This window comes from Pimephales promelas, chromosome 24, assembly GCF_988280905.1.
Source record: "Pimephales promelas chromosome 24, fPimPro1.hap1.1, whole genome shotgun sequence".
NCBI classification, from domain to species: Eukaryota; Metazoa; Chordata; class Actinopteri; order Cypriniformes; family Leuciscidae; genus Pimephales; species Pimephales promelas.
Genome location: NC_142792.1, coordinates 23,367,945 through 23,387,646, shown reverse-complemented (window position 1 = coordinate 23,387,646; position 19,702 = coordinate 23,367,945). Strand labels below are relative to the sequence as shown.

At 48.8% G+C, this 19,702-nt stretch overlaps 28 non-coding genes across 28 annotated transcripts; 2 read left to right on the top strand and 26 right to left on the bottom strand.

Moving 5' to 3' along the window:
* Positions 1–363: 363 nt before the first annotated feature.
* Positions 364–435, top strand: trnad-guc (transfer RNA aspartic acid (anticodon GUC)). Its single transcript has one exon. It is a non-coding gene; the product is annotated as a tRNA-Asp (tRNA).
* Positions 436–525: 90 nt separating this feature from the next.
* trnag-ucc (transfer RNA glycine (anticodon UCC)) lies at positions 526–597 on the bottom strand. Its single transcript has one exon. It is a non-coding gene; the product is annotated as a tRNA-Gly (tRNA).
* A 428-nt stretch (positions 598–1,025) lies between these two features.
* On the bottom strand, positions 1,026–1,097 carry trnag-ucc (transfer RNA glycine (anticodon UCC)). The gene has a single exon. It is a non-coding gene; the product is annotated as a tRNA-Gly (tRNA).
* Positions 1,098–1,656: 559 nt separating this feature from the next.
* Positions 1,657–1,728, bottom strand: trnag-ucc (transfer RNA glycine (anticodon UCC)). The gene has a single exon. It is a non-coding gene; the product is annotated as a tRNA-Gly (tRNA).
* A 931-nt stretch (positions 1,729–2,659) lies between these two features.
* trnag-ucc (transfer RNA glycine (anticodon UCC)) lies at positions 2,660–2,731 on the bottom strand. Its single transcript has one exon. It is a non-coding gene; the product is annotated as a tRNA-Gly (tRNA).
* Positions 2,732–3,289: 558 nt separating this feature from the next.
* On the bottom strand, positions 3,290–3,361 carry trnag-ucc (transfer RNA glycine (anticodon UCC)). The gene has a single exon. It is a non-coding gene; the product is annotated as a tRNA-Gly (tRNA).
* A 931-nt stretch (positions 3,362–4,292) lies between these two features.
* Positions 4,293–4,364, bottom strand: trnag-ucc (transfer RNA glycine (anticodon UCC)). Its single transcript has one exon. It is a non-coding gene; the product is annotated as a tRNA-Gly (tRNA).
* A 558-nt stretch (positions 4,365–4,922) lies between these two features.
* On the bottom strand, positions 4,923–4,994 carry trnag-ucc (transfer RNA glycine (anticodon UCC)). The gene has a single exon. It is a non-coding gene; the product is annotated as a tRNA-Gly (tRNA).
* A 559-nt stretch (positions 4,995–5,553) lies between these two features.
* On the bottom strand, positions 5,554–5,625 carry trnag-ucc (transfer RNA glycine (anticodon UCC)). Its single transcript has one exon. It is a non-coding gene; the product is annotated as a tRNA-Gly (tRNA).
* Positions 5,626–6,190: 565 nt separating this feature from the next.
* trnag-ucc (transfer RNA glycine (anticodon UCC)) lies at positions 6,191–6,262 on the bottom strand. The gene has a single exon. It is a non-coding gene; the product is annotated as a tRNA-Gly (tRNA).
* A 2,065-nt stretch (positions 6,263–8,327) lies between these two features.
* Positions 8,328–8,399, bottom strand: trnag-ucc (transfer RNA glycine (anticodon UCC)). Its single transcript has one exon. It is a non-coding gene; the product is annotated as a tRNA-Gly (tRNA).
* Positions 8,400–8,667: 268 nt separating this feature from the next.
* trnad-auc (transfer RNA aspartic acid (anticodon AUC)) lies at positions 8,668–8,739 on the top strand. Its single transcript has one exon. It is a non-coding gene; the product is annotated as a tRNA-Asp (tRNA).
* Positions 8,740–9,331: 592 nt separating this feature from the next.
* Positions 9,332–9,403, bottom strand: trnag-ucc (transfer RNA glycine (anticodon UCC)). The gene has a single exon. It is a non-coding gene; the product is annotated as a tRNA-Gly (tRNA).
* A 559-nt stretch (positions 9,404–9,962) lies between these two features.
* On the bottom strand, positions 9,963–10,034 carry trnag-ucc (transfer RNA glycine (anticodon UCC)). Its single transcript has one exon. It is a non-coding gene; the product is annotated as a tRNA-Gly (tRNA).
* Positions 10,035–10,463: 429 nt separating this feature from the next.
* Positions 10,464–10,535, bottom strand: trnag-ucc (transfer RNA glycine (anticodon UCC)). Its single transcript has one exon. It is a non-coding gene; the product is annotated as a tRNA-Gly (tRNA).
* Positions 10,536–11,595: 1,060 nt separating this feature from the next.
* trnag-ucc (transfer RNA glycine (anticodon UCC)) lies at positions 11,596–11,667 on the bottom strand. Its single transcript has one exon. It is a non-coding gene; the product is annotated as a tRNA-Gly (tRNA).
* A 930-nt stretch (positions 11,668–12,597) lies between these two features.
* trnag-ucc (transfer RNA glycine (anticodon UCC)) lies at positions 12,598–12,669 on the bottom strand. Its single transcript has one exon. It is a non-coding gene; the product is annotated as a tRNA-Gly (tRNA).
* Positions 12,670–13,228: 559 nt separating this feature from the next.
* On the bottom strand, positions 13,229–13,300 carry trnag-ucc (transfer RNA glycine (anticodon UCC)). The gene has a single exon. It is a non-coding gene; the product is annotated as a tRNA-Gly (tRNA).
* Positions 13,301–13,728: 428 nt separating this feature from the next.
* Positions 13,729–13,800, bottom strand: trnag-ucc (transfer RNA glycine (anticodon UCC)). Its single transcript has one exon. It is a non-coding gene; the product is annotated as a tRNA-Gly (tRNA).
* A 427-nt stretch (positions 13,801–14,227) lies between these two features.
* Positions 14,228–14,299, bottom strand: trnag-ucc (transfer RNA glycine (anticodon UCC)). Its single transcript has one exon. It is a non-coding gene; the product is annotated as a tRNA-Gly (tRNA).
* Positions 14,300–14,728: 429 nt separating this feature from the next.
* Positions 14,729–14,800, bottom strand: trnag-ucc (transfer RNA glycine (anticodon UCC)). Its single transcript has one exon. It is a non-coding gene; the product is annotated as a tRNA-Gly (tRNA).
* A 429-nt stretch (positions 14,801–15,229) lies between these two features.
* trnag-ucc (transfer RNA glycine (anticodon UCC)) lies at positions 15,230–15,301 on the bottom strand. Its single transcript has one exon. It is a non-coding gene; the product is annotated as a tRNA-Gly (tRNA).
* Positions 15,302–16,361: 1,060 nt separating this feature from the next.
* Positions 16,362–16,433, bottom strand: trnag-ucc (transfer RNA glycine (anticodon UCC)). The gene has a single exon. It is a non-coding gene; the product is annotated as a tRNA-Gly (tRNA).
* Positions 16,434–17,363: 930 nt separating this feature from the next.
* Positions 17,364–17,435, bottom strand: trnag-ucc (transfer RNA glycine (anticodon UCC)). The gene has a single exon. It is a non-coding gene; the product is annotated as a tRNA-Gly (tRNA).
* Positions 17,436–17,994: 559 nt separating this feature from the next.
* Positions 17,995–18,066, bottom strand: trnag-ucc (transfer RNA glycine (anticodon UCC)). The gene has a single exon. It is a non-coding gene; the product is annotated as a tRNA-Gly (tRNA).
* Positions 18,067–18,494: 428 nt separating this feature from the next.
* On the bottom strand, positions 18,495–18,566 carry trnag-ucc (transfer RNA glycine (anticodon UCC)). Its single transcript has one exon. It is a non-coding gene; the product is annotated as a tRNA-Gly (tRNA).
* Positions 18,567–18,993: 427 nt separating this feature from the next.
* On the bottom strand, positions 18,994–19,065 carry trnag-ucc (transfer RNA glycine (anticodon UCC)). The gene has a single exon. It is a non-coding gene; the product is annotated as a tRNA-Gly (tRNA).
* Positions 19,066–19,494: 429 nt separating this feature from the next.
* Positions 19,495–19,566, bottom strand: trnag-ucc (transfer RNA glycine (anticodon UCC)). Its single transcript has one exon. It is a non-coding gene; the product is annotated as a tRNA-Gly (tRNA).
* Between the last annotated feature and the right edge of the window lie 136 nt (positions 19,567–19,702).

The following is a 19,702-nucleotide window of genomic DNA, read 5'->3' as shown; positions in this document are numbered from 1 at the left end:
GGAGTTAGCCAGGGGCAAAAGGATTTGCGTTGGCTGGGAATCGAACCCGGGTCAACTGCTTGGAAGGCAGCTATGCTCACCACTATACCACCAACGCATGGCAGTTGGAGATAGACTAGATGTGCGGTCAGCAAGAATGCACACACTAATTGTGCGGTCAACAAGAATGCTTGCAACAAATTGTGTGTTCATATTTAAATTAAGCACTTCATATTTAAATGGTATTAGATGATTTGTTTGGCTTCACTGGCTTCTGTGAAGCGATGACCTAAAATGACTTATGAGGCCGTTCCTGGAAATGGGAAGGCTGTTTGCAGCGAGCTGCAGTCGGGCTGATGGTGGGCGACTACCTGTCTCTGCAACTCCTCGTTAGTATAGTGGACAGTATCTCCGCCTGTCACGCGGAAGGCCGGGGTTCGATTCCCCGACGGGGAGACCTAGCCCTTTATTGCTGCCCAAAGACCCATAAAAAAGTTTTGCTCCAGCCACGAGTTAAAGGAGGAGTTAGCCAGGGGCAAAAGGATTTGCGTTGGCCGGGAATCGAACCCGGGTCAACTGCTTGGAAGGCAGCTATGCTCACCACTATACCACCAACGCAGGTAGTTGGAGATAGACTAGATGTGTGGTCAGCAAGAATGCACACACTAATTGTGCGGTCAACAAGAATGCTTGCAACAAATTGTGTGTTCATATTTAAATTAAGCACTTCATATTTAAATGGTATTAGATGATTTGTTTGGCTTCACTGGCTTCTGTGAAGCGATGACCTAAAATGACGCATGAGGCCGTTCCTGGAAATGGGAAGGCTGTTTGCAGCGAGCTGCAGTCGGGCTGATGGTGGGCGACTACCTGTCTCTGCAACTCCTCGTTAGTATAGTGGACAGTATCTCCGCCTGTCACGCGGAAGATCGGGGTTCGATTCCCCGACGGGGAGACCTAGCCCTTTTATTGCTGCCCAAAGACCCATAAAAAAGTTTTGCTCCAGCCACGAGTTAAAGGAGGAGTTAGCCAGGGGCAAAAGGATTTGCGTTGGCCGGGAATCGAACCCGGGTCAACTGCTTGGAAGGCAGCTATGCTCACCACTATACCACCAACGCAGGGGGTTGGAGACAGACTGGATGCCAGTTTGTGCGGTCAGCAAGAATGCTCGCAACACATTAGCAGCTGGTAGGTGCAGTGGATCAAAAACTCTCTTTGTTTGGGTCCGGCAGTGGATCCAAAACTCTCTTTGTTTGGGCACGCCAGTGAAAAAAAAAAACGCATGAGCTTTTTGACCTGACCTACCAGGCTCTTTATTAAAAAAGCAAGCTCTAATTTCTTCATATTTAAATTAAACACTTCATATTTAAATGGTATTAGATGATTTGTTTGGCTTCACTGGCTTCTGTGAAGCGATGACCTAAAATGACGCATGAGGCCGTTCCTGGAAATGGGAAGGCTGTTTGCAGCGAGCTGCAGTCGGGCTGATGGTGGGCGACTACCTGTCTCTGCAACTCCTCGTTAGTATAGTGGACAGTATCTCCGCCTGTCACGCGGAAGACCGGGGTTCGATTCCCCGACGGGGAGACCTAGCCCTTTATTGCTGCCCAAAGACCCATAAAAAAGTTTTGCTCCAGCCACGAGTTAAAGGAGGAGTTGGCATGGGGCAAAAGGATTTGCGTTGGCCGGGAATCGAACCCGGGTCAACTGCTTGGAAGGCAGCTATGCTCACCACTATACCACCAACGCAGGCAGTTGGAGATAGACTAGATGTGCGGTCAGCAAGAATGCTCACACACTAATTGTGCGGTCAACAAGAATGATTGCAACACATTGTGTGTTCATATTTAAATTAAGCACTTCATATTTAAATGGTATTAGATGATTTGTTTGGCTTCACTGGCTTCTGTGAAGCAATGACCTAAAATGACTTATGAGGCCGTTCCTGGAAATGGGAAGGCTGTTTGCAGCGAGCTGCAGTCGGGCTGATGGTGGGTGACTACCTGTCTCTGCAACTCCTCGTTAGTATAGTGGACAGTATCTCCGCCTGTCACGCGGAAGACCGGGGTTCGATTCCCCGACGGGGAGACCTAGCCCTTTATTGCTGCCCAAAGACCCATAAAAAACTTTTGCTCGAGCCACGAGTTAAAGGAGGAGTTGGCCAGGGGCAAAAGGTTATTGCGTTGGTCGGGAATCGAACCCGGGTCAATTGCTTGGAAGGCAGCTATGCTCACCACTATACCACCAACGCAGGCAGTTGGAGATAGACTAGATGTGCGGTCAGCAAGAATGCTCACACACTAATTGTGCGGTCAACAAGAATGATTGCAACACATTGTGTGTTCATATTTAAATTAAGCACTTCATATTTAAATGGTATTAGATGATTTGTTTGGCTTCACTGGCTTCTGTGAAGCAATGACCTAAAATGACTTATGAGGCCGTTCCTTGAAATGGGAAGGCTGTTTGCAGCGAGCTGCAGTCGGGCTGATGGTGGGCGACTACCTGTCTCTGCAACTCCTCGTTAGTATAGTGGACAGTATCTCCGCCTGTCACGCGGAAGACCGGGGTTCGATTCCCCGACGGGGAGACCTAGCCCTTTATTGCTGCCCAAAGACCCATTAAAAAGTTTTGCTCCAGCCACGAGTTAAAGGAGGAGTTAGCCAGGGGCAAAAGGATTTGCGTTGGCCGGGAATCGAACCCGGGTCAACTGCTTGGAAGGCAGCTATGCTCACCACTATACCACCAACGCAGGCGGTTGGAGACAGACTGGATGCCAGTTTGTGCGGTCAGCAAGAATGCTCGCAACACATTAGCAGCTGGTAGGTGCAGTGGATCAAAAACTCTCTTTGTTTGGGTCCGGCAGTGGATCCAAAACTCTCTTTGTTTGGGCACGCCAGTGAAAAAAAAAAACGCATGAGCTTTTTGACCTGACCTACCAGGCTTTTATTAAAAAAGCAAGCTCTAATTTCTTCATATTTAAATTAAACACTTCATATTTAAATGGTATTAGATGATTTGTTTGGCTTCACTGGCTTCTGTGAAGCGATGACCTAAAATGACGCATGAGGCCGTTCCTGGAAATGGGAAGGCTGTTTGCAGCGAGCTGCAGTCGGGCTGATGGTGGGCGACTACCTGTCTCTGCAACTCCTCGTTAGTATAGTGGACAGTATCTCCGCCTGTCACGCGGAAGACCGGGGTTCGATTCCCCGACGGGGAGACCTAGCCCTTTATTGCTGCCCAAAGACCCATAAAAAAGTTTTGCTCCAGCCACGAGTTAAAGGAGGAGTTGGCCAGGGGCAAAAGGATTTGCGTTGGCCGGGAATCGAACCCGGGTCAACTGCTTGGAAGGCAGCTATGCTCACCACTATACCACCAACGCAGGCAGTTGGAGATAGACTAGATGTGCGGTCAGCAAGAATGCTCACACACTAATTGTGCGGTCAACAAGAATGATTGCAACACATTGTGTGTTCATATTTAAATTAAGCACTTCATATTTAAATGGTATTAGATGATTTGTTTGGCTTCACTGGCTTCTGTGAAGCAATGACCTAAAATGACTTATGAGGCCGTTCCTGGAAATGGGAAGGCTGTTTGCAGCGAGCTGCCGTCGGGCTGATGGTGGGTGACTACCTGTCTCTGCAACTCCTCGTTAGTATAGTTGACAGTATCTCCGCCTGTCACGCGGAAGACCGGGGTTCGATTCCCCGACGGGGAGACCTAGCCCTTTATTGCTGCCCAAAGACCCATAAAAAACTTTTGCTCGAGCCACGAGTTAAAGGAGGAGTTGGCCAGGGGCAAAAGGTTATTGCGTTGGTCGGGAATCGAACCCGGGTCAATTGCTTGGAAGGCAGCTATGCTCACCACTATACCACCAACGCAGGCAGTTGGAGATAGACTAGATGTGCGGTCAGCAAGAATGCTCACACACTAATTGTGCGGTCAACAAGAATGATTGCAACACATTGTGTGTTCATATTTAAATTAAGCACTTCATATTTAAATGGTATTAGATGATTTGTTTGGCTTCACTGGCTTCTGTGAAGCAATGACCTAAAATGACTTATGAGGCCGTTCCTTGAAATGGGAAGGCTGTTTGCAGCGAGCTGCAGTCGGGCTGATGGTGGGCGACTACCTGTCTCTGCAACTCCTCGTTAGTATAGTGGACAGTATCTCCGCCTGTCACGCGGAAGACCGGGGTTCGATTCCCCGACGGGGAGACCTAGCCCTTTATTGCTGCCCAAAGACCCATTAAAAAGTTTTGCTCCAGCCACGAGTTAAAGGAGGAGTTAGCCAGGGGCAAAAGGATTTGCGTTGGCCGGGAATCGAACCCGGGTCAACTGCTTGGAAGGCAGCTATGCTCACCACTATACCACCAACGCAGGCGGTTGGAGACAGACTGGATGCCAGTTTGTGCGGTCTGCAAGAATGCTCGCAACACATTAGCAGCTGGTAGGTGCAGTGGATCAAAAACTCTCTTTGTTTGGGTCCGGCAGTGGATCCAAAACTCTCTTTGTTTGGGCACGCCAGTGAAAAAAAAAAACGCATGAGCTTTTTGACCTGACCTACCAGGCTTTTATTAAAAAAGCAAGCTCTAATTTCTTCATATTTAAATTAAACACTTCATATTTAAATGGTATTAGATGATTTGTTTGGCTTCACTGGCTTCTGTGAAGCGATGACCTAAAATGACGCATGAGGCCGTTCCTGGAAATGGGAAGGCTGTTTGCAGCGAGCTGCAGTCGGGCTGATGGTGGGCGACTACCTGTCTCTGCAACTCCTCGTTAGTATAGTGGACAGTATCTCCGCCTGTCACGCGGAAGACCGGGGTTCGATTCCCCGACGGGGAGACCTAGCCCTTTATTGCTGCCCAAAGACCCATAAAAAAGTTTTGCTCCAGCCACGAGTTAAAGGAGGAGTTAGCCAGGGGCAAAAGGATTTGCGTTGGCCGGGAATCGAACCCGGGTCAACTGCTTGGAAGGCAGCTATGCTCACCACTATACCACCAACGCAGGGGGTTGGAGACAGACTGGATGCCAGTTTGTGCGGTCAGCAAGAATGCTCGCAACACATTAGCAGCTGGTAGGTGCAGTGGATCAAAAACTCTCTTTGTTTGGGTCCGGCAGTGGATCCAAAACTCTCTTTGTTTGGGCACGCCAGTGAAAAAAAAAAACGCATGAGCTTTTTGACCTGACCTACCAGGCTCTTTATTAAAAAAGCAAGCTCTAATTTCTTCATATTTAAATTAAACACTTCATATTTAAATGGTATTAGATGATTTGTTTGGCTTCACTGGCTTCTGTGAAGCGATGACCTAAAATGACGCATGAGGCCGTTCCTGGAAATGGGAAGGCTGTTTGCAGCGAGCTGCAGTCGGGCTGATGGTGGGCGACTACCTGTCTCTGCAACTCCTCGTTAGTATAGTGGACAGTATCTCCGCCTGTCACGCGGAAGACCGGGGTTCGATTCCCCGACGGGGAGACCTAGCCCTTTATTGCTGCCCAAAGACCCATAAAAAAGTTTTGCTCCAGCCACGAGTTAAAGGAGGAGTTAGCCAGGGGCAAAAGGATTTGCGTTGGCCGGGAATCGAACCCGGGTCAACTGCTTGGAAGGCAGCTATGCTCACCACTATACCACCAACGCAGGCAGTTGGAGACAGACTAGATGTGCGGTCAGCAAGAATGCACACACTAATTGTGCGGTCAACAAGAATGCTTGCAACAAATTGTGTGTTCATATTTAAATTAAGCACTTCATATTTAAATGGTATTAGATGATTTGTTTGGCTTCACTGGCTTCTGTGAAGCGATGACCTAAAATGACGCATGAGGCCGTTCCTGGAAATGGAACGATTCCCTTGGAACGAAAATGATTCCCTTTATTGATTCCCAAAATGATTCCCATGGAACGAAATGATTCCCTTTATTGCTGCCCTTCTGTGAAGCGATGACCTAAAATGACGCATGAGGCCGTTCCTGGAAATGGGAAGGCTGTTTGCAGTGAGTTGCAGTCGGGCTGATGGTGGGCGACTACCTGTCTCTGCAACTCCTCGTTAGTATAGTGGACAGTATCTCCGCCTGTCACGCGGAAGACCGGGGTTCGATTCTCCGACGGGGAGACCTAGCCCTTTATTGCTGCCCAAAGACCCATAAAAAAGTTTTGCTCCAGCCACGAGTTAAAGGAGGAGTTAGCCAGGGGCAAAAGGATTTGCGTTGGCCGGGAATCGAACCCGGGTCAACTGCTTGGAAGGCAGCTATGCTCACCACTATACCACCAACGCAGGGGGTTGGAGACAGACTGGATGCCAGTTTGTGCGGTCAGCAAGAATGCTCGCAACACATTAGCAGCTGGTAGGTGCAGTGGATCAAAAACTCTCTTTGTTTGGGTCCGGCAGTGGATCCAAAACTCTCTTTGTTTGGGCACGCCAGTGAAAAAAAAAAACGCATGAGCTTTTTGACCTGACCTACCAGGCTCTTTATTAAAAAAGCAAGCTCTAATTTCTTCATATTTAAATTAAACACTTCATATTTAAATGGTATTAGATGATTTGTTTGGCTTCACTGGCTTCTGTGAAGCGATGACCTAAAATGACGCATGAGGCCGTTCCTGGAAATGGGAAGGCTGTTTACAGCGAGCTGCAGTCGGGCTGATGGTGGGCGACTACCTGTCTCTGCAACTCCTCGTTAGTATAGTGGACAGTATCTCCGCCTGTCACGCGGAAGACCGGGGTTCGATTCCCCGACGGGGAGACCTAGCCCTTTATTGCTGCCCAAAGACCCATAAAAAACTTTTGCTCGAGCCACAAGTTAAAGGAGGAGTTGGCCAGGGGCAAAAGGTTTTTGCGTTGGTCGGGAATCGAACCCGGGTCAACTGCTTGGAAGGCAGCTATGCTCACCACTATACCACCAACGCAGGCAGTTGGAGATAGACTAGATGTGCGGTCAGCAAGAATGCTCACACACTAATTGTGCGGTCAACAAGAATGATTGCAACACATTGTGTGTTCATATTTAAATTAAGCACTTCATATTTAAATGGTATTAGATGATTTGTTTGGCTTCACTGGCTTCTGTGAAGCAATGACCTAAAATGACTTATGAGGCCGTTCCTGGAAATGGGAAGGCTGTTTGCAGCGAGCTGCAGTCGGGCTGATGGTGGGCGACTACCTGTCTCTGCAACTCCTCGTTAGTATAGTGGACAGTATCTCCGCCTGTCACGCGGAAGACCGGGGTTCGATTCCCCGACGGGGAGACCTAGCCCTTTATTGCTGCCCAAAGACCCATAAAAAACTTTTGCTCGAGCCACGAGTTAAAGGAGGAGTTGGCCAGGGGCAAAAGGTTTTTGCGTTGGTCGGGAATCGAACCCGGGTCAACTGCTTGGAAGGCAGCTATGCTCACCACTATACCACCAATGCAGGCAGTTGGAGATAGACTAGATGTGCGGTCAGCAAGAATGCTCACACACTAATTGTGCGGTCAACAAGAATGATTGCAACACATTGTGTGTTCATATTTAAATTAAGCACTTCATATTTAAATGGTATTAGATGATTTGTTTGGCTTCACTGGCTTCTGTGAAGCAATGACCTAAAATGACTTATGAGGCCGTTCCTGGAAATGGGAAGGCTGTTTGCAGCGAGCTGCAGTCGGGCTGATGGTGGGCGACTACCTGTCTCTGCAACTCCTCGTTAGTATAGTGGACAGTATCTCCGCCTGTCACGCGGAAGACCGGGGTTCGATTCCCCGACGGGGAGACCTAGCCCTTTATTGCTGCCCAAAGACCCATAAAAAACTTTTGCTCGAGCCACGAGTTAAAGGAGGAGTTGGCCAGGGGCAAAAGGTTTTTGCGTTGGTCGGGAATCGAACCCGGGTCAACTGCTTGGAAGGCAGCTATGCTCACCACTATACCACCAACGCAGGCAGTTGGAGATAGACTAGATGTGCGGTCAGCAAGAATGCTCACACACTAATTGTGCGGTCAACAAGAATGATTGCAACACATTGTGTGTTCATATTTAAATTAAGCACTTCATATTTAAATGGTATTAGATGATTTGTTTGGCTTCACTGGCTTCTGTGAAGCAATGACCTAAAATGACTTATGAGGCCGTTCCTGGAAATGGGAAGGCTGTTTGCAGCGAGCTGCAGTCGGGCTGATGGTGGGCGACTACCTGTCTCTGCAACTCCTCGTTAGTATAGTGGACAGTATCTCCGCCTGTCACGCGGAAGACCGGGGTTCGATTCCCCGACGGGGAGACCTAGCCCTTTATTGCTGCCCAAAGACCCATAAAAAAGTTTTGCTCCAGCCACGAGTTAAAGGAGGAGTTAGCCAGGGGCAAAAGGATTTGCGTTGGCCGGGAATCGAACCCGGGTCAACTGCTTGGAAGGCAGCTATGCTCACCACTATACCACCAACGCATGGCAGTTGGAGATAGACTAGATGTGCGGTCAGCAAGAATGCTCACACACTAATTGTGCGGTCAACAAGAATGCTTGCAACAAATTGTGTGTTCATATTTAAATTAAGCACTTCATATTTAAATGGTATTAGATGATTTGTTTGGCTTCACTGGCTTCTGTGAAGCGATGACCTAAAATGACGCATAAGGCCGTTCCTGGAAATGGGAAGGCTGTTTGCAGCGAGCTGCAGTCGGGCTGATGGTGGGCGACTACCTGTCTCTGCAACTCCTCGTTAGTATAGTGGACAGTATCTCCGCCTATCACGCGGAAGACCGGGGTTCGATTCCCCGACGGGGAGACCTAGCCCTTTATTGCTGCCCAAAGACCCATAAAAAACTTTTGCTCGAGCCACGAGTTAAAGGAGGAGTTGGCCAGGGGCAAAAGGTTTTTGCGTTGGTCGGAAATCGAACCCGGGTCAACTGCTTGGAAGGCAGCTATGCTCACCACTATACCACCAACGCAGGCAGTTGGAGATAGACTAGATGTGCGGTCAGCAAGAATGCTCACACACTAATTGTGCGGTCAACAAGAATGCTTGCAACAAATTGTGTGTTCATATTTAAATTAAGCACTTCATATTTAAATGGTATTAGATGATTTGTTTGGCTTCACTGGCTTCTGTGAAGCGATGACCTAAAATGACGCATGAGGCCGTTCCTGGAAATGGGAAGGCTGTTTGCAGCGAGTTGCAGTCGGGCTGATGGTGGGCGACTACCTGTCTCTGCAACTCCTCGTTAGTATAGTGGACAGTATCTCCGCCTGTCACGCGGAAGACCGGGGTTCGATTCCCCGACGGGGAGACCTAGCCCTTTATTGCTGCCCAAAGACCCATAAAAAAGTTTTGCTCCAGCCACGAGTTAAAGGAGGAGTTAGCCAGGGGCAAAAGGATTTGCGTTGGCCGGGAATCGAACCCGGGTCAACTGCTTGGAAGGCAGCTATGCTCACCACTATACCACCAACGCAGGCGGTTGGAGACAGACTGGATGCCAGTTTGTGCGGTCAGCAAGAATGCTCGCAACACATTAGCAGCTGGTAGATGCAGTGGATCAAAAACTCTCTTTGTTTGGGTCCGGCAGTGGATCCAAAACTCTCTTTGTTTGGGCACGCCAGTGAAAAAAAAAAACGCATGAGCTTTTTGACCTGACCTACCAGGCTCTTTATTAAAAAAGCAAGCTCTAATTTCTTCATATTTAAATTAAACACTTCATATTTAAATGGTATTAGATGATTTGTTTGGCTTCACTGGCTTCTGTGAAGCGATGACCTAAAATGACGCATGAGGCTGTTCCTGGAAATGGGAAGGCTGTTTGCAGCGAGCTGCAGTCGGGCTGATGGTGGGCGACTACCTGTCTCTGCAACTCCTCGTTAGTATAGTGGACAGTATCTCCGCCTGTCACGCGGAAGACCGGGGTTCGATTCCCCGACGGGTAGACCTAGCCCTTTATTGCTGCCCAAAGACCCATAAAAAAGTTTTGCTCCAGCCACGAGTTAAAGGAGGAGTTGGCCAGGGGCAAAAGGATTTGCGTTGGCCGGGAATCGAACCCGGGTCAACTGCTTGGAAGGCAGCTATGCTCACCACTATACCACCAACGCAGGCAGTTGGAGGTAGACTAGATGTGCGGTCAGCAAGAATGCTCACACACTAATTGTGCGGTCAACAAGAATGCTTGCAACAAATTGTGTGTTCATATTTAAATTAAGCACTTCATATTTAAATGGTATTAGATGATTTGTTTGGCTTCACTGGCTTCTGTGAAGCAATGACCTAAAATGACTTATGAGGCCGTTCCTGGAAATGGGAAGGCTGTTTGCAGCGAGCTGCAGTCGGGCTGATGGTGGGCGACTACCTGTCTCTGCAACTCCTCGTTAGTATAGTGGACAGTATCTCCGCCTGTCACGCGGAAGACCGGGGTTCGATTCCCCGACCGGGAGACCTAGCCCTTTACTGCTGCCCAAAGACCCATAAAAATGTTTTGCTCCAGCCACGAGTTAAAGGAGGAGTTAGCCAGGGGCAAAAGGATTTGCGTTGGCCGGGAATCGAACCCGGGTCAACTGCTTGGAAGGCAGCTATGCTCACCACTATACCACCAACGCAGGCGGTTGGAGACAGACTGGATGCCAGTTTGTGCGGTCAGCAAGAATGCTCGCAACACATTAGCAGCTGGTAGGTGCAGTGGATCAAAAACTCTCTTTGTTTGGGTCCGGCAGTGGATCCAAAACTCTCTTTGTTTGGGCACGCCAGTGAAAAAAAAAAACGCATGAGCTTTTTGACCTGACCTACCAGGCTCTTTATTAAAAAAGCAAGCTCTAATTTCTTCATATTTAAATTAAACACTTCATATTTAAATGGTATTAGATGATTTGTTTGGCTTCACTGGCTTCTGTGAAGCGATGACCTAAAATGACGCATGAGGCCGTTCCTGGAAATGGGAAGGCTGTTTGCAGCGAGCTGCAGTCGGGCTGATGGTGGGCGACTACCTGTCTCTGCAACTCCTCGTTAGTATAGTGGACAGTATCTCCGCCTGTCACGCGGAAGACCGGGGTTCGATTCCCCGACGGGGAGACCTAGCCCTTTATTGCTGCCCAAAGACCCATAAAAAAGTTTTGCTCCAGCCACGAGTTAAAGGAGGAGTTAGCCAGGGGCAAAAGGATTTGCGTTGGCCGGGAATCGAATCCGGGTCAACTGCTTGGAAGGCAGCTATGCTCACCACTATACCACCAACGCAGGCAGTTGGAGGTAGACTAGATGTGCGGTCAGCAAGAATGCTCACACACTAATTGTGCGGTCAACAAGAATGCTTGCAACAAATTGTGTGTTCATATTTAAATTAAGCACTTCATATTTAAATGGTATTAGATGATTTGTTTGGCTTCACTGGCTTCTGTGAAGCAATGACCTAAAATGACTTATGAGGCCGTTCCTGGAAATGGGAAGGCTGTTTGCAGCGAGCTGCAGTCGGGCTGATGGTGGGCGACTACCTGTCTCTGCAACTCCTCGTTAGTATAGTGGACAGTATCTCCGCCTGTCACGCGGAAGACCGGGGTTCGATTCCCCGACGGGGAGACCTAGCCCTTTATTGCTGCCCAAAGACCCATAAAAAAGTTTTGCTCCAGCCACGAGTTAAAGGAGGAGTTGGCCAGGGGCAAAAGGATTTGCGTTGGCCGGGAATCGAACCCGGGTCAACTGCTTGGAAGGCAGCTATGCTCACCACTATACCACCAACGCAGGCAGTTGGAGATAGACTAGATGTGCGGTCAGCAAGAATGCTCACACACTAATTGTGCGGTCAACAAGAATGCTTGCAACAAATTGTGTGTTCATATTTAAATTAAGCACTTCATATTTAAATGGTATTAGATGATTTGTTTGGCTTCACTGGCTTCTGTGAAGCGATGACCTAAAATGACGCATAAGGCCGTTCCTGGAAATGGGAAGGCTGTTTGCAGCGAGCTGCAGTCGGGCTGATGGTGGGCGACTACCTGTCTCTGCAACTCCTCGTTAGTATAGTGGACAGTATCTCCGCCTGTCACGCGGAAGACCGGGGTTCGATTCCCCGACGGGGAGACCTAGCCCTTTATTGCTGCCCAAAGACCCATAAAAAACTTTTGCTCGAGCCACGAGTTAAAGGAGGAGTTGGCCAGGGGCAAAAGGGTTTTGCGTTGGTCGGGAATCGAACCCGGGTCAACTGCTTGGAAGGCAGCTATGCTCACCACTATACCACCAACGCATGGCAGTTGGAGATAGACTAGATGTGCGGTCAGCAAGAATGCACACACTAATTGTGCGGTCAACAAGAATGCTTGCAACAAATTGTGTGTTCATATTTAAATTAAGCACTTCATATTTAAATGGTATTAGATGATTTGTTTGGCTTCACTGGCTTCTGTGAAGCGATGACCTAAAATGACGCATGAGGCCGTTCCTGGAAATGGGAAGGCTGTTTGCAGCGAGTTGCAGTCGGGCTGATGGTGGGCGACTACCTGTCTCTGCAACTCCTCGTTAGTATAGTGGACAGTATCTCCGCCTGTCACGCGGAAGACCGGGGTTCGATTCCCCGACGGGGAGACCTAGCCCTTTATTGCTGCCCAAAGACCCATAAAAAAGTTTTGCTCCAGCCACTAGTTAAAGGAGGAGTTAGCCAGGGGCAAAAGGATTTGCGTTGGCCGGGAATCGAACCCGGGTCAACTGCTTGGAAGGCAGCTATGCTCACCACTATACCACCAACGCAGGCGGTTGGAGACAGACTGGATGCCAGTTTGTGCGGTCAGCAAGAATGCTCGCAACACATTAGCAGCTGGTAGGTGCAGTGGATCAAAAACTCTCTTTGTTTGGGTCCGGCAGTGGATCCAAAACTCTCTTTGTTTGGGCACGCCAGTGAAAAAAAAAAACGCATGAGCTTTTTGACCTGACCTACCAGGCTCTTTATTAAAAAAGCAAGCTCTAATTTCTTCATATTTAAATTAAACACTTCATATTTAAATGGTATTAAATGATTTGTTTGGCTTCACTGGCTTCTGTGAAGCGATGACCTAAAATGACGCATGAGGCCATTCCTGGAAATGGGAAGGCTGTTTGCAGCGAGCTGCAGTCGGGCTGATGGTGGGCGACTACCTGTCTCTGCAACTCCTCGTTAGTATAGTGGACAGTATCTTCGCCTGTCACGCGGAAGACCGGGGTTCGATTCCCCGACGGGGAGACCTAGCCCTTTATTGCTGCCCAAAGACCCATAAAAAAGTTTTGCTCCAGCCACGAGTTAAAGGAGGAGTTAGCCAGGGGCAAAAGGATTTGCGTTGGCCGGGAATCGAACCCGGGTCAACTGCTTGGAAGGCAGCTATGCTCACCACTATACCACCAACGCATGGCAGTTGGAGATAGAATAGATGTGCGGTCAGCAAGAATGCACACACTAATTGTGCGGTCAACAAGAATGCTTGCAACAAATTGTGTGTTCATATTTAAATTAAGCACTTCATATTTAAATGGTATTAGATGATTTGTTTGGCTTCACTGGCTTCTGTGAAGCGATGACCTAAAATGACTTATGAGGCCGTTCCTGGAAATGGGAAGGCTGTTTGCATCGAGCTGCAGTCGGGCTGATGGTGGGCGACTACCTGTCTCTGCAACTCCTCGTTAGTATAGTGGACAGTATCTCCGCCTGTCACGCGGAAGACCGGGGTTCGATTCCCCGAAGGGGAGACCTAGCCCTTTATTGCTGCCCAAAGACCCATAAAAAAGTTTTGCTCCAGCCACGAGTTAAAGGAGGAGTTAGCCAGGGGCAAAAGGATTTGCGTTGGCCGGGAATCGAACCCGGGTCAACTGCTTGGAAGGCAGCTATGCTCACCACTATACCACCAACGCAGGCAGTTGGAGATAGACTAGATGTGCGGTCAGCAAGAATGCACACACTAATTGTGCGGTCAACAAGAATGCTTGCAACAAATTGTGTGTTCATATTTAAATTAAGCACTTCATATTTAAATGGTATTAGATGATTTGTTTGGCTTCACTGGCTTCTGTGAAGCGATGACCTAAAATGACGCATGAGGCCGTTCCTGGAAATGGGAAGGCTGTTTGCAGCGAGCTGCAGTCGGGCTGATGGTGGGCGACTACCTGTCTCTGCAACTCCTCGTTAGTATAGTGGACAGTGTCTCCGCCTGTCACGCGGAAGACCGGGGTTCGATTCCCCGACGGGGAGACCTAGCCCTTTATTGCTGCCCAAAGACCCATAAAAAAGTTTTGCTCCAGCCACGAGTTAAAGGAGGAGTTAGCCAGGAGCAAAAGGATTTGCGTTGGCCGGGAATCGAACCCGGGTCAACTGCTTGGAAGGCAGCTATGCTCACCACTATACCACCAACGCAGGCAGTTGGAGATAGACTAGATGTGCGGTCAGCAAGAATGCTCACAAACTAATTGTGCGGTCAACAAGAATGCTTGCAACAAATTGTGTGTTCATATTTAAATTAAGCACTTCATATTTAAATGGTATTAGATGATTTGTTTGGCTTCACTGGCTTCTGTGAAGCGATGACCTAAAATGACGCATGAGGCCGTTCCTGGAAATGGGAAGGCTGTTTGCAGCGAGTTGCAGTCGGGCTGATGGTGGGCGACTACCTGTCTCTGAAACTCCTCGTTAGTATAGTGGACAGTATCTCCGCCTGTCACGCGGAAGACCGGGGTTCGATTCCCCGACGGGGAGACCTAGCCCTTTATTGCTGCCCAAAGACCCATAAAAAAGTTTTGCTCCAGCCACGAGTTAAAGGAGGAGTTAGCCAGGGGCAAAAGGATTTGCGTTGGCCGGGAATCGAACCCGGGTCAACTGCTTGGAAGGCAGCTATGCTCACCACTATACCACCAACGCAGGCAGTTGGAGGTAGACTAGATGTGCGGTCAGCAAGAATGCTCACACACTAATTGTGCGGTCAACAAGAATGCTTGCAACAAATTGTGTGTTCATATTTAAATTAAGCACTTCATATTTAAATGGTATTAGATGATTTGTTTGGCTTCACTGGCTTCTGTGAAGCAATGACCTAAAATGACTTATGAGGCCGTTCCTGGAAATGGGAAGGCTGTTTGCAGCGAGCTGCAGTCGGGCTGATGGTGGGCGACTACCTGTCTCTGCAACTCCTCGTTAGTATAGTGGACAGTATCTCCGCCTGTCACGCGGAAGACCGGGGTTCGATTCCCCGACCGGGAGACCTAGCCCTTTACTGCTGCCCAAAGACCCATAAAAATGTTTTGCTCCAGCCACGAGTTAAAGGAGGAGTTAGCCAGGGGCAAAAGGATTTGCGTTGGCCGGGAATCGAACCCGGGTCAACTGCTTGGAAGGCAGCTATGCTCACCACTATACCACCAACGCAGGCGGTTGGAGACAGACTGGATGCCAGTTTGTGCGGTCAGCAAGAATGCTCGCAACACATTAGCAGCTGGTAGGTGCAGTGGATCAAAAACTCTCTTTGTTTGGGTCCGGCAGTGGATCCAAAACTCTCTTTGTTTGGGCACGCCAGTGAAAAAAAAAAACGCATGAGCTTTTTGACCTGACCTACCAGGCTCTTTATTAAAAAAGCAAGCTCTAATTTCTTCATATTTAAATTAAACACTTCATATTTAAATGGTATTAGATGATTTGTTTGGCTTCACTGGCTTCTGTGAAGCGATGACCTAAAATGACGCATGAGGCCGTTCCTGGAAATGGGAAGGCTGTTTGCAGCGAGCTGCAGTCGGGCTGATGGTGGGCGACTACCTGTCTCTGCAACTCCTCGTTAGTATAGTGGACAGTATCTCCGCCTGTCACGCGGAAGACCGGGGTTCGATTCCCCGACGGGGAGACCTAGCCCTTTATTGCTGCCCAAAGACCCATAAAAAAGTTTTGCTCCAGCCACGAGTTAAAGGAGGAGTTAGCCAGGGGCAAAAGGATTTGCGTTGGCCGGGAATCGAATCCGGGTCAACTGCTTGGAAGGCAGCTATGCTCACCACTATACCACCAACGCAGGCAGTTGGAGGTAGACTAGATGTGCGGTCAGCAAGAATGCTCACACACTAATTGTGCGGTCAACAAGAATGCTTGCAACAAATTGTGTGTTCATATTTAAATTAAGCACTTCATATTTAAATGGTATTAGATGATTTGTTTGGCTTCACTGGCTTCTGTGAAGCAATGACCTAAAATGACTTATGAGGCCGTTCCTGGAAATGGGAAGGCTGTTTGCAGCGAGCTGCAGTCGGGCTGATGGTGGGCGACTACCTGTCTCTGCAACTCCTCGTTAGTATAGTGGACAGTATCTCCGCCTGTCACGCGGAAGACCGGGGTTCGATTCCCCGACGGGGAGACCTAGCCCTTTATTGCTGCCCAAAGACCCATAAAAAAGTTTTGCTCCAGCCACGAGTTAAAGGAGGAGTTGGCCAGGGGCAAAAGGATTTGCGTTGGCCGGGAATCGAACCCGGGTCAACTGCTTGGAAGGCAGCTATGCTCACCACTATACCACCAACGCAGGCAGTTGGAGATAGACTAGATGTGCGGTCAGCAAGAATGCTCACACACTAATTGTGCGGTCAACAAGAATGCTTGCAACAAATTGTGTGTTCATATTTAAATTAAGCACTTCATATTTAAATGGTATTAGATGATTTGTTTGGCTTCACTGGCTTCTGTGAAGCGATGACCTAAAATGACGCATAAGGCCGTTCCTGGAAATGGGAAGGCTGTTTGCAGCGAGCTGCAGTCGGGCTGATGGTGGGCGACTACCTGTCTCTGCAACTCCTCGTTAGTATAGTGGACAGTATCTCCGCCTGTCACGCGGAAGACCGGGGTTCGATTCCCCGACGGGGAGACCTAGCCCTTTATTGCTGCCCAAAGACCCATAAAAAACTTTTGCTCGAGCCACGAGTTAAAGGAGGAGTTGGCCAGGGGCAAAAGGGTTTTGCGTTGGTCGGGAATCGAACCCGGGTCAACTGCTTGGAAGGCAGCTATGCTCACCACTATACCACCAACGCATGGCAGTTGGAGATAGACTAGATGTGCGGTCAGCAAGAATGCACACACTAATTGTGCGGTCAACAAGAATGCTTGCAACAAATTGTGTGTTCATATTTAAATTAAGCACTTCATATTTAAATGGTATTAGATGATTTGTTTGGCTTCACTGGCTTCTGTGAAGCGATGACCTAAAATGACGCATGAGGCCGTTCCTGGAAATGGGAAGGCTGTTTGCAGCGAGTTGCAGTCGGGCTGATGGTGGGCGACTACCTGTCTCTGCAACTCCTCGTTAGTATAGTGGACAGTATCTCCGCCTGTCACGCGGAAGACCGGGGTTCGATTCCCCGACGGGGAGACCTAGCCCTTTATTGCTGCCCAAAGACCCATAAAAAAGTTTTGCTCCAGCCACTAGTTAAAGGAGGAGTTAGCCAGGGGCAAAAGGATTTGCGTTGGCCGGGAATCGAACCCGGGTCAACTGCTTGGAAGGCAGCTATGCTCACCACTATACCACCAACGCAGGCGGTTGGAGACAGACTGGATGCCAGTTTGTGCGGTCAGCAAGAATGCTCGCAACACATTAGCAGCTGGTAGGTGCAGTGGATCAAAAACTCTCTTTGTTTGGGTCCGGCAGTGGATCCAAAACTCTCTTTGTTTGGGCACGCCAGTGAAAAAAAAAAACGCATGAGCTTTTTGACCTGACCTACCAGGCTCTTTATTAAAAAAGCAAGCTCTAATTTCTTCATATTTAAATTAAACACTTCATATTTAAATGGTATTAAATGATTTGTTTGGCTTCACTGGCTTCTGTGAAGCGATGACCTAAAATGACGCATGAGGCCATTCCTGGAAATGGGAAGGCTGTTTGCAGCGAGCTGCAGTCGGGCTGATGGTGGGCGACTACCTGTCTCTGCAACTCCTCGTTAGTATAGTGGACAGTATCTTCGCCTGTCACGCGGAAGACCGGGGTTCGATTCCCCGACGGGGAGACCTAGCCCTTTATTGCTGCCCAAAGACCCATAAAAAAGTTTTGCTCCAGCCACGAGTTAAAGGAGGAGTTAGCCAGGGGCAAAAGGATTTGCGTTGGCCGGGAATCGAACCCGGGTCAACTGCTTGGAAGGCAGCTATGCTCACCACTATACCACCAACGCATGGCAGTTGGAGATAGAATAGATGTGCGGTCAGCAAGAATGCACACACTAATTGTGCGGTCAACAAGAATGCTTGCAACAAATTGTGTGTTCATATTTAAATTAAGCACTTCATATTTAAATGGTATTAGATGATTTGTTTGGCTTCACTGGCTTCTGTGAAGCGATGACCTAAAATGACTTATGAGGCCGTTCCTGGAAATGGGAAGGCTGTTTGCATCGAGCTGCAGTCGGGCTGATGGTGGGCGACTACCTGTCTCTGCAACTCCTCGTTAGTATAGTGGACAGTATCTCCGCCTGTCACGCGGAAGACCGGGGTTCGATTCCCCGAAGGGGAGACCTAGCCCTTTATTGCTGCCCAAAGACCCATAAAAAAGTTTTGCTCCAGCCACGAGTTAAAGGAGGAGTTAGCCAGGGGCAAAAGGATTTGCGTTGGCCGGGAATCGAACCCGGGTCAACTGCTTGGAAGGCAGCTATGCTCACCACTATACCACCAACGCAGGCAGTTGGAGATAGACTAGATGTGCGGTCAGCAAGAATGCACACACTAATTGTGCGGTCAACAAGAATGCTTGCAACAAATTGTGTGTTCATATTTAAATTAAGCACTTCATATTTAAATGGTATTAGATGATTTGTTTGGCTTCACTGGCTTCTGTGAAGCGATGACCTAAAATGACGCATGAGGCCGTTCCTGGAAATGGGAAGGCTGTTTGCAGCGAGCTGCAGTCGGGCTGATGGTGGGCGACTACCTGTCTCTGCAACTCCTCGTTAGTATAGTGGACAGTGTCTCCGCCTGTCACGCGGAAGACCGGGGTTCGATTCCCCGACGGGGAGACCTAGCCCTTTATTGCTGCCCAAAGACCCATAAAAAAGTTTTGCTCCAGCCACGAGTTAAAGGAGGAGTTAGCCAGGAGCAAAAGGATTTGCGTTGGCCGGGAATCGAACCCGGGTCAACTGCTTGGAAGGCAGCTATGCTCACCACTATACCACCAACGCAGGCAGTTGGAGATAGACTAGATGTGCGGTCAGCAAGAATGCTCACAAACTAATTGTGCGGTCAACAAGAATGCTTGCAACAAATTGTGTGTTCATATTTAAATTAAGCACTTCATATTTAAATGGTATTAGATGATTTGTTTGGCTTCACTGGCTTCTGTGAAGCGATGACCTAAAATGACGCATGAGGCCGTTCCTGGAAATGGGAAGGCTGTTTGCAGCGAGTTGCAGTCGGGCTGATGGTGGGCGACTACCTGTCTCTGAAACTCCTCGTTAGTATAGTGGACAGTATCTCCGCCTGTCACGCGGAAGACCGGGGTTCGATTCCCCGACGGGGAGACCTAGCCCTTTATTGCTGCCCAAAGACCCATAAAAAAGTTTTGCTCCAGCCACGAGTTAAAGGAGGAGTTAGCCAGGGGAAAAAGGATTTGCGTTGGCCGGGAATCGAACCCGGGTCAACTGCTTGGAAGGCAGCTATGCTCACCACTATACCACCAACGCAGGCGGTTGGAGACAGACTGGATGCCAGTTTGTGCGGTCAGCAAGAATGCTCGCAACACATTAGCAGCTGGTAGATGCAGTGGATCAAAAACTCTCTTTGTTTGGGTCCGGCAGTGGATCCAAAACTCTCTTTGTT